Source organism: Ambystoma mexicanum, chromosome 7q (genome assembly GCF_040938575.1).
Source record: "Ambystoma mexicanum isolate Mex_15411 chromosome 7q, UKY_AmexF1_1, whole genome shotgun sequence".
Classification (NCBI taxonomy): Eukaryota; Metazoa; Chordata; class Amphibia; order Caudata; family Ambystomatidae; genus Ambystoma; species Ambystoma mexicanum.
The window spans coordinates 720,064,958-720,081,436 of record NC_090941.1 but is presented as its reverse complement, the minus strand read 5'-3'; the positions used below and the strand labels follow the sequence as shown (position 1 = coordinate 720,081,436).

Below are 16,479 nucleotides of genomic sequence, written 5' to 3'. Positions count from 1 at the left end.
AAAGCCTGAGTGAGTTTGGAAAAAGGGCCCCACTCACTCAGCAGAGTCTGATAAACCAAGAGTTCAGCAAAAAGGTGCTTGGGCACTCACAGGTGGAGAGCATTTCACATGAAATGGAATTTGATTCAAACACCCCCACTGAAAGTCCTTTACATGTCTCCCACCACAATGCAACCAACAGAGTTGCTGGAGCCTTGCAGCAAAGTAACAAACACAAACTTTGTAGCCAGGGTTCCCAATAGTTCAAAGTTATATATTGCAGTCCAGAAAACCTATACAGAGTTGACATACTCTACTTGCCCAGGGGACAATAGGTTTATGAAATATTATCCCAGTCAAAGAACTTGTCTTGGTAGTGGCCGACAGAAATTCCACAGTCTTGTAAACAGCACCTCAAAAATGCATATAATGCCACTCATGTGTCAAATGCTTCTTCAGCATCTAGATCTATAGCAACAGCAGATATTTCATGGCTAATTATGGCAAAAAAGTATTTTGCATTAAATGGAGTAGATCCTATGGGAATCACGCCAGCTTGATAGACAGGCCAGTAGTGGCATACATCTATTTGGTATGATTTTAATGGGAATGTTATCATCCAAACTAATGAGGAATAGTGGCCTATATATAAGGTCACATTGTGGGGCTTATGCAGTTTCTTTAGAATCAAAATCTCCGACCAAAATTCATGGATTCATTGAAGATTGCTTAGTAAACGAAGACCAATGAGAGCTATATATGCCTCCTATAATTCGTTCGAAAGACATGAGGTTTTACTCTAGATCCAAAGGCCATAATGACCTGGCCAGTCTATCATAATAGGCTTCCCCATTTGCTAGGTCATGGAGGTTTTTATTTTTAGAACCTCCGTGTTCTCTCTCTACCCTGATGTCACTTCATCTAGGAACCACTGGATGCCCACAAGATCAACTGCACTGCCTAGCGTATAATTGTAATATGCTTGGAACACCTCATTGGTGTTCATCCTGCATAACCTGTAAATCATTCATCTAGGCATGAAATAGCTGTCTGACCGCTCTGTATTCTGCAGCCAAGTCAACTCATTCAATTGTCTTTCCCTTCCACATAGCTGCTGCCAGGTGCACTGCCTCAAATGTGGCTTCCCCATTTGCTCGGCCATGACATTCATCCAGTATCTAGTTTCTGCCAACATCTTGATACCCTGGTCCGTTCCCAAAGTGGATTCAGTTCATGCCCCTGTCGAACAGTTTTTATGAGTTTTTACCATCTTGCAGAATGCCCGCCTCTTGATATAAAGACTGCACGTGGAGTCTTAACCTCCCGTTTATGACGATTCCCAAACACATTGGGTTGACCAATTTATGATATTCCGACAAAATTTGTTTCCATCGGGTGGGATCACTGACATTCAAAGGGGCTTAATGCTGATGGTCAATTCTCGTTTTGTCAAGCAGCCTTGAAACAAACTTGTAGCATATTTTAATTGCCTGACATTGCAAGATCTGCGCATTTTATACTTTAACCATTTTGTTATTGATAATAGGTGGTTGAACGTGGAAGAATTCTAGGAACAGCTATCTTCATCCATGGTAAGAAATGTTTCATGTCCTGTTTTGAAAATGTTCACTCTTAAATGATGTCTGTGTTTATGTTATGCATAAGTCCCCAAACATTTTAAAATGTTTCCCATATTGTTGTTCTGTAACACACTGACTGGATGAAACATCAAGTAAATGCTTTCGGAAAGCTCCAACCATAAAAAATCTCATCAGTCCCAGCTTCCTCAAACCACTACCAGATACAAGGAAAATATTTTTCCAATCACTCACAAAGGGCACTCACAAATGCGGACATTGTAAATTATGCCCTTTGTTAAACACTAGGAAAAAGGAAATTTCACTACCAAATGGAAAAACCAAACAAATCAACCAACTTATTAATTGTAACTCAACCTTTGTAATCTATGGGCTAGAATGTATTTGCAAAAAATGTACATTGGTAGTACAATTAGAAAACTTAAGGTAATTTATTTTCTTATGTTTATTTCATGTACAACCATGAAGCAATATTTCTGTGTGTCCCAAATTTAATGGAATGCATAGTCGTTCAATATTGTAATGTGTCCAAGTAACATTTGTAGAGGCAACAATGCCACTGGATACAAGATTGCATTTTCAACTAAGGTTTGATACACTTATCTTGTTCATTTAAAAACAGGTTGCATCTTTCTCTTCCACAGGTGGTACAGGCTGGTGGCCTATCTTTCGTTTACATGGTGGCTTCATGGGAGGTTTGGAGACTGCGTTCAACGAGTAGTACCCGTCTGTGTCGTTGGTGCCATTTGAGACACATTCCTCAGTGATAGTGGTCAGTACAGGGGATTTTCCCATACTGTGCTGCAACCCAAGTTTATAATGTGTAGTACATTTGTGCCATCAAAATCAGCAACAAAATAAAATACAACTGAACTTTTATAAATGGTCGTTTCAATTTTTCAGTGAATCAAGTGTGTCTCCATTCAGTAGTGTTCCGGCCCTTTCCTGCATGGCTCATGACCCTCCATCCACCCCTCCAGAATCAATGACTGTTCCCACCCCTGGCAGCCCCCATTGGGAGGGCACGCCATAGGTGCTAACGGCCAAGGTGCCAAACACCATGTACATTTCAAAGGTATCTTATGCGCAGGGGCCATTGTACACATGGCCTAGCCAGACCCTGTGTCTCCATACAGGCTCCCCTGAAGCAGGCTGCGGCCCTGCTATCCACATAAGACCACGCCATATAAAGGTCACTCATTCACATACACACCCACTTTTCTAATTCTTTATAAACCACTTGATATTTATCACAACAACATCTTGGAGCACTGCAAGTCAACTCGTGAACGTGCCACCTGAGAACTTCTGTGACCACTGAGAGTCAGCTTGTCATCGTGTTACCTGTGGCCATCTCCCTGTTCTCCTGCTACTAACTACCCTGCTTGCTGACTCTGTTTGTTGGCCAAGGTAAGAGCAGGTCACCTAATCATATCTCCTAGAGCTTTAAATTTCGATCGATTTCAAATGAACGTACCCAATAGTATAATGTTCATTCATCTCATTGCCATTACCATTGACTTGAGTTTAATTTGTTCCGTTTTCTATATATAGCAATTGTCATCAGTGTCAATTGGGATCAAATTGCATCCTTCGTGGATGTTCGGCAGAATCCTGTGCAGTTCCCTTAGGGAGCACTACAGAAGATTGATACCAAAGGATTTATTGCTCTCACCTGTGTTCTTAGTCTGTACCACAAAGATTTAGTTGGTAGCTGTGGCTGAGCAGTCAGGCTTATCTCGAGAGATGAGCAGTATTCAGGGTTTACACAATAGGCCTACAGTACTATGGCACAAGGAAACACTGACCAAAGCTTTGAATTAAAAAGTAGATATACATTTATTTTATACACTTCTAGTAAAACACATTTATCACAGTCATCAAGCAAGTTAAAATAAAAGAAAAATATACACACTCCCTAGTATACACACTCCCTAGTTAAATTGTAGACCAAGTGAACCAGAGTGAAAACTGAGCAAAACGGCACAGTGAAAACCACACACAAAGGATACTTCGCAATTTCTCAGGGAGGGAAAGCACAAGTTATATATAAATGGGAAGTGTTGCTAAGGTGTGTAAGAAGCTATACATTTGTGAACCAGATTAAGAAAGACAGTGCATCAGTATAGAAAATACTTAAATGAAAACTGAGCAAAATGGCATTTCACAAGGTTTAGAAAGGGGGAGAAAAGGGTAGTTATCAGAAGTAGGTGCACCAACACAGTTCTAGTTGAGAATCAATCTAAAGAAGGCAGTTCTAACAAATGCATCCAGAGTCAGTAGGCCTGTGCCAGAGTCAGTGGTACAGGCCAAGGGCCCAGGAGCAAAATGTTCTTGTAGCTGCAGTCAGGTCTTTGGTTAACGATTTCGAAAAGGTGGATGCAGAAGGTGAAAGACAATGTTAAGAGAGAGGGGCGGCCAACCAAAACAGGTAGGTAAAGGAATTAAAACACCTTTAGCTCTGCCGCGAAGAAAGGGCGGCCTGGTGGAACAATGTACCTTTAAAATGAAGAAGTGGCTCCTGCGGTGGCAGTTGTTCCTGGTAGTTCCTGCAGTTCGGGGGATCCAGCAGAGGAAGAGAGGCTCTCGTTGTGGAGGAAGGTGCGAGTTACTGCACTACCGAGGGATGAAAACAGCCTCAGTGCTGTCCGACGAATAAAAGGTACGCTCCTTTAAATCGCGGTCTGGGTGGACTGGTCCCTGACTATCCGGCCTCCGAGTACAGGGTACTGGCGATTCGACCAAAAAAGGTCCAGGAAGGCAATTGGCAAAGTGGTTGGACTAACCAGCTCAAGGGAAGAAGACTCTTGCAGATGAAGATCTTCTCTCGTTGTGTGGAGAAAAGTGGTGAGACGCTGCAGCAGGGCTTCACCGGTGGTTCAGTTGTTGCAGATGTCTCTGGCTTCTCTCCTCTTCGGCTTCTTAGTTCCAGTGGCAACGTCTTGCTCTTCCAGTCCTCAGGACCCTGTTTTTATGCAAAAATAGCCCCATTCATACAGCCTAGCTGTCACTCACACAGTGGAGTGGTCTTCTTGTCGGGAGACCCTCCAGCCTATCAGGATAGAGTGTGACCTGGGTCGCGGACGCAACCCTGTCCAGGGGTCCTACTCCCCCTCCCACACAATGGACCCACCCCAGACTCAGTGGCGTCGAAAGGAGGGCTTCTTGGCAGAACAAATGACCCCTGACCTGGTTTAGGAGTTTAGAGAAAGACGAGAAAGAATTTATATTAAAGTTCTGGCAAATAAAACCTACCGTGGTAAAGTTAGTATAAAAATAAACCGGCGGTATGTTAGAGGCTGTCAGAAAAATTGGTAGCCTCGAACAATGGAGAAATCCCATAGGGAAATATTTGCGGTCGAATATTTACGGTAGTAACCACTGCCACCAGCCAGAAACTTGAGAGAAGGACTGTATGGTACCCTCTCGAAAATTAACATGGGGGAAAAACTATTAACCCTTTCCAGTACCTCCATAGTAAGATGGTTTGTACTGCTTTAGTTCATAAAAATTGACTAGTAAAGTCCCAGGGTATGGAGTCTATGTTTGGGGGTCTCTACGACACCCCTGTGTCACTGCATGGGGGGTGCTGTATAACAAATGTGAATAAAGATGGTTCCTATGGGGTTGAGAAAAATCCCATAGACATTAAACACAAAAATAGCCTAGGACACACACAGCAAAAATGCCTAAGAGTGTGAAAAAGAGTCTCACTCTTAGCAGGAGAAAACAAACAAACCCTTCAAATCCAGCAAAGCTGCTGGGGGACTCTATAGGTAGGGAGAATTCTCATTCTATGGCTAATTTCCCTTAACAGCAGACCATTTCTATAAGCATGTTTCCTTTTGATGCATGATAGTACATTCAAGGGACGAGTAACATGTTCCGATTTGTGTCACATCAATGAATTGTGTATACCCCCTCCAGGTTCGTGATAAAGGTGCCCTCCTTCCACAATTGGCCAACCCTCTCCAGACCTGCCTCAAACCATGCTTGAAGTGTTTGGGGGTTCGGGATCGCGTCTCGAACACCAGGCGCCCACAAGTGACTCAGGGAAGAGGGCCATGTCGTTACTTGCATTTCCGCCCTCTGGCGCCATATCGCCAATATAGTCCCCAGGATCGGATGCTCCCAGATTTTGCAGCGGGGCTTGCCTCTTGGTACCCACAATCATTCCCCTACCGTGGCGGGGGCTAAGTTAAGATTGTCCAATCCAACCCATCGGAATTCCCTTTGCATTCTAAGATGGGGTATGAGGACCCTTAGCTGTGTCATTTTATAGTACAATTTCAGGATCGGGAGCCCCACCTCCCCCTTTCTTTCGGCACAGTGAGCACCTCATAAGCTACTCTTGGCTTTCTTCCGCTGCCACAAAAAATGTTAAGACATCGCCTTTTGTCTCACAGAAAAAGGCCTTGGGACCTAGATCGGGAGAATCTGGAACACGTATAGGAACCTTGGTAAGCACACCATCTTCAGGTCATTGAGGCGTCTGAGTCAGGATATGGTCAGTTTTCTCCATCTTACCAGGTCGGCTCAAAATCCAGACAAGAGTGAAGGGAATTTGGCTTCAAATAAATCTCCCAAATCCCTCGTGAGATTAATCCCCAGATATCACAGTGTGTCCTGTTAACCTTTAGCCCCAGTGCGGCGAATCTATTTATATCTCCATCCCTCTGTCCACTCAGAGGAAACAGGACCGACCTAGCCCTGTTAATCTTAAAGCCGGAGAGCTCTCCATACTGTTCAATCAGTTGGATTACCCTGGGTATAGAGGTTAGGGGGTTCCTTATGTGCATGAGCATATCTGCGTATAAAGCAACTTTAGCTCAGAGAGGACCCCCAAGTACAATGACTCACAGTGGGAGGGGTTGATTATAGAGGCTCCAGGGAGAGCCTGGTCTAGTACCCCTACTTAGGGTGAACCAGCGGGAGTAACCACTATTAACTGCCACGCATGCCCCAGGGGAAGTGTAAACCGCCATTATGTCCTTCGTGAGCCTAGCACCCAAACCCACCTTGCCTAGAATCTCCTTTAGAAAGCCCCACATCACCCTATCAAAAGCTTTCTCAGCATCTACCGAGAGAAAGGCGGGGTCCCCTGCCATCTCCCGGGCCTCATGAATCAGATGGAACAAGTTACTTACCTGTAACTGTTGTTCTCCAGCATGGGTCTGGCATGGATTCACATGCTCATGAATATTCCCTGTCGTCAGGCTGGGAATCCTCGGTAAAGAAAAATCAGTATCAGTTTCGTTTCTGATCTGTCTTTCGTAGTAGTAACCAATCACTGATCTCTGCGTCATACTGACCACAGCCAATGACTGCCCTCTACCTAAGCCCCGCCTCTGGCAGCCATATTCAGATTTGGTAGCACGTGAAGTGGCAGTATGACCAAGTGAAGAGCCGCAGAGGGGTAGGCGGGAGGGTTCGCATGTGAATCCATGCCAGACCCATGCTGGAGAACAACAGTTACAGGTAAGTAACTTGTTCCTTCTCCAGCATGGGGTCTGGCATGGATTCACATGCTCATGAATAAAGAATACATAGCAGTACACACATGCACAACCACGGGAGGTGGCAAAGGCTCAACATTAAGCATCACATCAACTCAACATTAAGCATCTCTTACCTCCTCACCAGGCTCACCTTAAGCGAACAGGTTGCGCAGCACTGCTTGGCCGACCCTGGACTCCTCCCTGGAATCCCGATCGACGCAGTAGAATCTCGTGAAGGTGTGCGCCGACCTCCACGTAGCAGCCCTGCAGATGTCCAGCAGGGGCACACCAGATAAGAATGCCGTAGTAGCAGCGATTGCTCTGGTCGAATGGGCTCTCGGACGGCCTGGCAGCGGTCGGTTAGCCAACCGGTGGCAGTGCATGATGCAGCCGGAGAGCCATCTGGAAATAGAAGACTTCGAGAGAGCCTTCCCTTGATTCACAGGTCCAAAGTTAACGAATAGCTGTGATGTCCTCTGAAAACTCTTCGTGCGGTCCATGTAGAACTTGAGCGCTCTAGCCACATCCAGCGAGTGCAAAGTCCTCTCGGCCGGCGACGAAGGAGACGGGAAGAAAACAGGTAACACCAGGGGCTCGTTAAGATGGAAGTCCGACGGCACTTGGGCATAAAGGAGGGGTGCGTCCTAAGCACCACCCTCAAGGCATGGAAAGTCAAGTAAGGTGCTTTGCAGGATAGGGCCTGGATCTCTCCCACTCGTGCCTAATGGCCACCAGGAATGCAGTCTTCCACGACACAAACTTCATCGGTGCGGAGTGCATCGGCTCGAATGGGGGCCCCATGAGCCTGGTCAGCACCACGTTAAGTTCCCACGCCGGGGCCGGGGCCTTCACCGGCGGGAACGACCGGAACAGTCCTTTCATAAACTCTTTTACCAGTCGATGGGACCACAGGGACGTCCGTCCTGTGGTTCTGGTATATCTGGAGATCGCCGCCAGATTAATCTTAATGGAGGCATGGGCTAGCCCAGCCTTTGCCAGTGATAGCAGGTACGGCAGCACTTGAGGGGCCGTAATCCGTAGGGGGTTGATCTTCTGTGCTCGGCACCAGATAGAGAACCTCTTCCACTTATGACCGTAGCATTTGAGAGTCGAGGACGCCCTGGCCTTTGCAAGAACCTCTCTGCAATCGGCCGGTATATCGTAGCCTCCAAACTCTAGCGCTGCAGGAGCCAAGCCTGCAGGTTCAGCGACGCTGGGTCGTGGTGGAAGATGGCGCCTCCTTCTCTGGAGAGAAGGTCCGCGTCCGCCGACAGCTTGATGGGAAGGGACGTTGACAAGTCCAGAAGGTCCGGGAACCAGATCTGCCTCGGCCACGCCGGTGCGACGAGGATCATCTGGCACCGGGACCTCTTGAGCTGGTTGAGTCGAAGCAGCAATGGCAACGGAGGGAACGCATACAGGTATAGGCCGTCCCAGGGGAACGAGAACGCATCGCCCATGCTTCTCGGCTGGGGAAACCTGCTGGCGAACCTCTTGCACTTCGAGTTCGTCGTTGTTGCGAACAGGTCGATTTGGGGTTTGCCCCATCGTCGGAAGAGTTGATCCACCTGATCCTGGCGCAGTTCCCACTCGTGACACGTGCGCAGCTCCCTGCTGAGCGAGTTGGTGATGGTGTTTCTTTCTCCTGCCAGGTGGAAGGGAACCAGGAACATCCCCTGGGCGACCACCCAGTGCCACAGATCCTGTGCCTCCTTGGATAGGGCTGGGGATCTGGTGCCTCCCTGCTTCCGTATGTAAAACATTGTCGTGGAGATCCACACACCACCTTGCCCTTGAGCGACGGGAGGAATGATTTGAGAGCCCAGAACACGGCTCGGAGTTCCAGGACGTTGATGTGCAGGAGCCTCTCTCCTCCGGGAGCCAGAGGCCTCTTGCGTGGAGATCGCCGGTGTGGGCGCCCCAAACTTCCAGGGAGGCGTCCGTCGTCACCGTCTCCTGGTACGCCGGCGTCTGAAAGTCCTTGCCCGCCGTGAGGTGCGCTCGAACGCCCCACCACTGAATCGCCCGCCAGAACACCTTGTTGAGGGGGACCCTGTCTTCGAAGGTGCCCGTTGCCTGCATCCAACGGGCGTCGAGAAATTCTTGAAGAGGGCGCATCCGTAGTCTGCAGAGGCGCACCAGGTAGATGCAAGAGGACATCATCCCCAGGAGGGACTTGATGGACCTCACCCTGGCCATGTCCGTGGCTAGCAGGCGCTGCACCTTGCCTAGAATGGTCTTCGTCCGTTCTTCCGATGGTGCCGCCAGGCGCCTCACTGTATCGAGCTTCGCTCCCAGAAACAGGGCCACCTGCGACGGCACCAGGTGGGACTTTGGGTAATTTATGGCAAATCCCAGGTCTGTGAGTAGCTGGACGGTCCTCGCAGTGTGTACGACGGCGAATTCCCTTGTCCTTGAGCGGATGAGCCAGTCGTCCAGGTAGGGGTAGACGTGAATCCCCTGCAGGCGCAGCCGCGCCGCCACAGGTGCTAGGCACTTGGTAAAGACCCTGGGGGCCGACTTGAATCCGAACGGCAGTGCTCTGAATTGGTAGTGGCGTCCCTGGACGACGAACCTGAGGAACTTTCGGTGACTTTTGAGGATGGGAACGTGGAAGTATGCATCCTCCAGGTCCGACGACGATAGAAAGTCGCCTTCCTCCAGCTGTCCCAGTACATGCTGGAGGGTGACCATCCTGAACTTTTGTGACCTGATGTATTTGTTCAAATGACGAAGGTCCAGGATGGGGCGCCAGCTGCCCGTCTTCTTCCTGACGAGGAAGTACCTTGAGTACACCCCGGAGCCTCTTCGGGACAAGCTCGATGGCGCCTTTCCTGAGCATCGCCTGTACTTCCAACAACAGTTGCGGGACGTGACTTTCCTTCCTGGCCACAGGTGGAACGTGAGAGCACTTCTTCAGGAATTCGATAGAGTGTCCTCTTGCCAGGGTATTCAGCACCCAACGGTCGGTGGAGATGGACTTCCACACACCGACGAACTTCGTCAGCCGGCCTCCCACCGGGGTGCTTCGGTGGGGGCCCGAGACAACGGCCGGTTCAGTCCCGCTTGGAATTGGTGGCCTTGCCGCCCTCGCCACCTTGCCGACGGCGGCGAGGCGCTCCCTGCTTGCCACGACCCCTGTAGGCCTCCTGAGATGAGGAGCGTGCTGCCTGGCGGTAGGACGACGAGCCACCGCTGGATCCCTTGGAGGCACCCTGTCTGCCTCCGGAGCTCCGAAAGGGCCATCGTTGCTGAAGGGCTCCTAGGGCGCGGGCCGTCTCCGTGTCCGTCTTTATGGCTTGGAGGGATTCGTCCACCGCCTTCCCGAACAAGTTGCTGCCGTCGAACGGCATGTCCAACACCCTGGTCTGGACGTCCTGACGGAAGTCGGTTGCCCGGAGCGAACCCCGTCGTAGGCAAACACCGTTGCCCAGCTTGCGGAACCCGGTATCAGCAATATCGGTTGCCACCGTTATGGCGTGGTCCGACGCCACCTCGCCTTCTTGAAGTATTCCCAGGGCCTTGGACCTCTTGTCCGGTAGGAGGTCCAATATGGGGGCCAGCTTAAACCAGAGCTCCCTGTCGTAACGGGCCACGATCGCCAGGGCGTTGGCCGCTTTGATTGTCGTCGCCGCCGACGAAATGACCCGCCGCCCCATGGCGTCCAACTTCTTTCCCTCGCCGTCCGGCGGGGAATTCGACGTCGAGGCTCCTGACCCCGCCGCTTTCTTCTTCGCCGCCGCCGAGACGACCGAGTCTGGCGTTGGCTGGGCCCTGAGGCACAGGGGAGCGGTTTCGGGGACCCAGTACTTCTTCTCGTACCGGTCCTGTTTGGCTGGTGCCGTGGAGGGGTTCTTGAGAACCGACAGGCCTTCTTCCCAGATGTCATCGATTAGAGGCACCACGATGACAGTCTTCCTCTTGGCCTCCCGGGGCTGATAGAGGAAACCTTCCTTTTTCTGCTCCTCCGGGCAGAGCTGGAACAATTCGGACGCCCTGGCGATCATGGCGTGGAATGAGCCAATCTCGTCGGGTGGCGAGGCCCGTGCGACGGGAGACAGGAGACCCGTTCCGTCGTCGTCGCCCTCAGAACCCGTCGTCGAGCCCATCGCACCATCATCTCCCGACTCGTGGGAGGATGAGGAGTGAACTGTAGGCCTTACGGGGCGAGTGGAGGAGAGGGTTGGGTCCTCCATCGTTTGTTCTGAGGACTTCCCGACCGGCCAGGTTGCGGGTCCTCCGGCCTGGGCCGTGGTAATCTCGTCCTTATCTCACTTAAGGACTGGATCGCAGACAAAATGGCCACCGAGCTATCCTGAGGCCTAGGTTCCGGCTGCGCCGGAAGGGAAGGCTGCTCTTCCTCGCCATCGTCGTCTTCCTCGGTTATCTCCCGAGGACCTTCCTTACGGGATCGAACCTTCTCGAATTGGACTTTGAGATTCCTCGTGGCCTCGATCAGTTCCTCCTCCGAGGCCGACTCCGAGCTCGAGGAGGCTACCGTGCCCCCCCTCGCTTCTTCCATCATGGTGGCCATGACGATGGGCTGAAAAGAGGATTCCCTCCTTGGCGGCAGGGAAACTCTAGTCCCGGAGGCAGTCTCCGCTGGCGGGGTCTCTGCCGGCTTGGCCAGAGTCGCCGCGATCGCCTCTATAGAGGCCTTGGCCTGCTGGGTAGGGGCCTTCACCACCTTAGGTGCGTCCCGGGCCTTCTCCTTAGGGGGAGGGGCGACGCCTCGCTCCCCCTCTTCCGAGATTGGACGGGGCTTCTCCCGAAGCTTACCCGGGGTCTCTGACTTCCTCTTCCCCGAACCAGAGCGCTGGCTCGTGGTTGACGGGGAAGCCGCGCCCTGCCTGGCGACCGAAGAGCCCGACCTTTCGGCGCTCCCGGAGCCAGCGGACTTGCGGCGCTTGGCCTGGTGTGGGCCCCCATCGCCGGGGCGCCCGCACAGGACTTAGAAGCCCGCTCGGACCCTTTCTTCTTCTTCTCACCCGTTGAGCCCTTCTCCAACCAGCTGGCGAGACGGGATCGACGGTCCCTCATGGTCCGCTCCGACAAGTTCTTGCAGAACTGCCAGTCCTTCTCTACATGAGTCTTGTCCCCATGAAGACAGTAGAGGCATCGCAAATGTTTGTCTTCCTTAAACACATTCTGCAGCCCGCATCCAGGGCAGCTGCAAAACAGCTTGGGTCCGGGTGACAAACTCGCGTCCTGGGCCATCTCGAAGTAGGCCGCGAATCTTCTGGAATCCTCCAAGAAGTTGATTCGACGAAATCTTCACCCTTGAGGGGCGTAGGAAAATCCCATAACGGGTAGCCGTTAACGGGCGTAGAAACGGTGGAGCTTGAGGCTCGATTAACCAAAAAAAATGTGGAAATTCACCTGAAAAAGCGCAAAAACGCAGTAAAAGCTCGAGAGCTAAGCACGAGGACTCCCAACACTTGAATATGCGGTACAAATCTGAAGATGGCTGCCAGAGGCGGGGCTTAGGTAGAGGGCAGTCATTGGCTGTGGTCAGTATGACGCAGAGATCAGTGATTGGTTACTACTACGAAAGACAAATCAGAAACTGATACTGATTTTTCTTTACCGAGGATTCCCAGCCTGACGACGGGGAATATTCATGAGCATGTGAATCCATGCCAGACCCCATGCAGGAGAAGTAAGGTTTTCCTCATTGTGTCCGCCCCCTGTCGACCCTTTATAAAGCCCATTTGATCCAAGTGTATCAGTTGGGGCATGTATGTTTCTAGTCTCGCCGCCAGTACCCATGTATAAATCTTGGCGTCGATATTCAGGAGGGAGATGGGGCAGTAAAACGCACATAGTCTTGGGTCTCTACCCTCCTTCTGTATCACCGTTATTGGTGCACGGGAAAAAGAATACAGGGATTCCCCTGTCTCCAGAAAATCATTGAAGAGTTCCACCATAAACGGGAGGAGGGGGGAAAAGAACGACTTATAGAAGCTTGCTGAGAAACCATCTTCCCCTGGGGCCTTACCCAACGGTTATCTCGCCACAGCCCTCTTAATTTCTTCAGCTGTAATTAGGGCTTCCAGAGCCTCGGCTTCCGCCTGGGAAAGCCCAGGCACCGCGTTCCCACCAAGTAGGTCGCTATATCCCCCACCTCTGGGTTAGCCTTCGACTTCTATAGGTTTTCATAAAAAGTTGCAAATGATTCTTGAATCCCATCCGTCCCCGGGTCTTGTGTTCTATCGACCCCTTCTATGGCCTCCAGCCATCTCTCAGAACACGGTCCCCTCAACCTTGCGACCAACAGTGCATCTGCCTTGTCTCCGTGCTCATAAAACGTTTGTTTCAGGAACTGCAGTTTCCTGATTATACGACCTTCCTCCAGAAGCCTAAGCGCTTCCCTTTTTCCCCCCTTGCCTCCAACACTCTGTCCTCCATCCCCTCAGTGGCACCCCCGCCCTCTTGTCGAGTTGGGCGATATCCACTTGCAACCTGTTCTCAATTAACGTCCACTCCCTTTTTTTCCTTGCCCCTTGCCTAATCAGGATCCCCCTTCATGTCGCCTTCCCTGCCTCCCACACCGTCCTCCTTGAGACCTCTCCCATATTTATTTTAAATTATTCCCAAATTTCGGCAGTCAGCTCCGCATTGAACACCAGATTCTTCCACAGTGGTTTGTTACATCTCCATTTGTACCCCCTAAGTACGAGGCCAAGCCTATTCAAATCCACTGTTCCCATATCATGGTCTGACCATGTGATCGGGGAGATCTCCAAGCCCAACGTCTACTCCCACAGCTCCCTTCAGATGTACATATAATCTATTCTGGTGAAGGTGCCGTGTGGGGCTGAGTAAAAAGTATACCCTTTTTCCTTCGGGTGAAGATGACGCCATATGCCCCGGAGCTCATAGACACCCAACATTTATAGGACCTCTCCACAGCCCTTTCTGGGCAAATCCTGTGTCCCTGAACCTCCCACTTGCCTAGCGAGTGTGACATCAGCCCATTTGTTAAAATCGCCCCCCAGTATTATATGGCCTGATGCTTCCAGCATCATCTTCGTAAGAGTTTTCAACAACCTCAGCTGACCCTGGTTGAGGCAGTAGACAGTGGCAAATGTGAACCCCACTTTTTGTACAGTACCAGCAACCAGGAGGGCCCTGCCTTCTTCGTACATCCATACTTTGATAACCTCCATTCTAAGCCTTTTTCCAATGAGAATTCCCACCCCCGCTTTCCTCAAGGGCCCAGAGCCCCAGTATTCCTGCCCCAGGACAACACCTGGGACCCTCCATTCCTCCCCTCTAGCGTATTTAGTCTCCTGGAGGAACATTACATCAAGGCCCATTCTACAGAACTCCCTAGCCAACAATGACCTTTTCGTGGGCGAGTTCATCCCCTTGACATTCAACGTCCCCACCCTAAAATGATCATCCCCCAGGCTTCCTTAATTTACTGCCATACTACTGTCCCTCCACGCTCAATTCAATACCCAGGCGGCCTGAGCCCATACCTCCACCTCCCAACAGCCGAAAACCACAACTTCGAGAAGACCCATATTCTACCTCTACCCCAATATCTGCCCCTCCCCCCTTAATAACCCTGAAAAGGCACCTGACTCCTCCCAGGTTGAAATCACCAGGATGAGGTCGGAGCACCAGCTGGGACCGATTCCCCTCCGCTGCAGCACCATCAATTCCTCATTAGCATTGAGCCCCCCAGCCGATCTGAGACTCAAATTTCCAAACTATAGGCGGCCCCTGCAGCTCCCAAAACACCTTTGAAGCAAACTACAAGAGCATAACCCAACAGGGGTCAACCAGGGCCCACCTCACAGCACAGATGGGACCACATTCTTCGCCATTATCTCCATGACTATTTCCAGTACGAATCAGATGTCCCCCATGGGCGATGTGTTCAGCTTCCTGTATTTCCTGGATCCCAGCATCTATCTCCTAGGCCCTTTAATGCTCCACTGTATCGGTGTCCGACCTTCCGCCCTGATTCTTTGCACTATGTTCCACCCAGCAAATCACTCATGTCCCTGCAAATGTCCTCTTCAGTCATCAGTCTATGTTTTTGTCCATCACGTTCAAATGTGAGGGAGAATGGGAACCCCCATCTATACCGTACTCCCTTCTCATTGAGCCACTTCATCAGGGGCGCGCATTTCCTTCTCCTGTTTAGGGTCAATGAAGATAAATCTTGAAAAATTGTTACTCTGGACGTGCCATAGGTGATCGGGCCTTCGTTTCGCTTTCTCTAGGATTTTCATTTTGTCGGAGTAGTTAAGAAACCGGGCCAGGACCAACTGGGGGGGAGGGGCCCTATCACCCGGCCCGCTCAGTGTATTCTCTCAATCTTAGCTTCGTGACTTCATGAAGTGTTCTCTTTAAGTCTTGCTCTGTCTCACCCTGCCTGTCCGGGACTCCGAAGAGCCTTGGATTGGCCCGCCTTTCGCCGTTTTCCAAATCGTCCATTTTCATTCTGAAATCTTCTTCTCGACGCTTCATTTCCACGATCTCGTCAAACCTTCTCCCAATGTCCGTCCTCATGTTCCTGATTATTTCCATCAGTGCAGTTACTTTTTTGGTGGCTGTGGATTCCTCCGGTGCAGTAGCCATTTTCTGAGCTAGGGTTCCAGACCCGGGACGGCTCGGTGTATATATGTAGGTGGCCAACTTCTGATTTGCTTCCATGCACCTCCACCTGCTATTCAATGCATATCACCCTTTGTGCCACGCCCCCTCCCCCAATGCACCCCTCAGGATGGTAAATGATGCCTTCTGCATGTCTTCCCCTTGAGATTACATTGCACATCAGGGGATGTTGCTGCTCACCGCAACATGGGAGGCGGGCACATGCCCCAGAGTCGGGGGCCCACACCTCCCTAGTCATGGGACCTCTTCCTCCTCCAATCCCCAGTTCAGTGTTTCTAATAGGGGGGGGGGGCGTCTGCCGGTGGGTGATCTCCGACTAAGGCAGTGCTTCTTACCGGCCTCCGTGATACTGTTGTGAGAGATCACCAGCTTAACCCTCTGTACTGCCTTTAACGTTCTGACCGTGGGACCTTCCTCCCCTCTACTCAGTACACGATCATCACCTCGACCGGGTAAGGGACCCAGCGTCAGACCGCCGTGCCGACTCCTCTAACCCTCCCCTGACTTCAATAGGCTGCCTCCTACTTTTCGGGTGAACCCCTGCTTGGGGACCCGAGCTTAGTGCTCTACAAGCAACAGTCTTGGTGCCCCTTCGTGCCTGCCTGGAAAAGTCCTTTGTCATAAACTAGGAGCGACAGCCACTGTTTGTAGAGAGGTGGGCTCACGCCCCAGGTTTGGGGTCCCACAACTCCCACCGCCGTCCTTGTGAGTCTACTTCGTCCAGTGGTGGGCAAGGGTCACGCCCTCAGTCTTATTCCAATACTACTCCAGGG

The 16,479-nt window shown here is 51.0% G+C and overlaps 1 protein-coding gene across 3 annotated transcripts in view; it reads right to left on the bottom strand.

Annotated features, from left to right (window-relative positions):
• PSPC1 (paraspeckle component 1) overlaps window positions 1-16,479 on the bottom strand; it is a 998,435-nt gene that overhangs the window by 20,439 nt on the left and 961,517 nt on the right. The gene's annotated exons all lie outside the window — the stretch shown is intronic.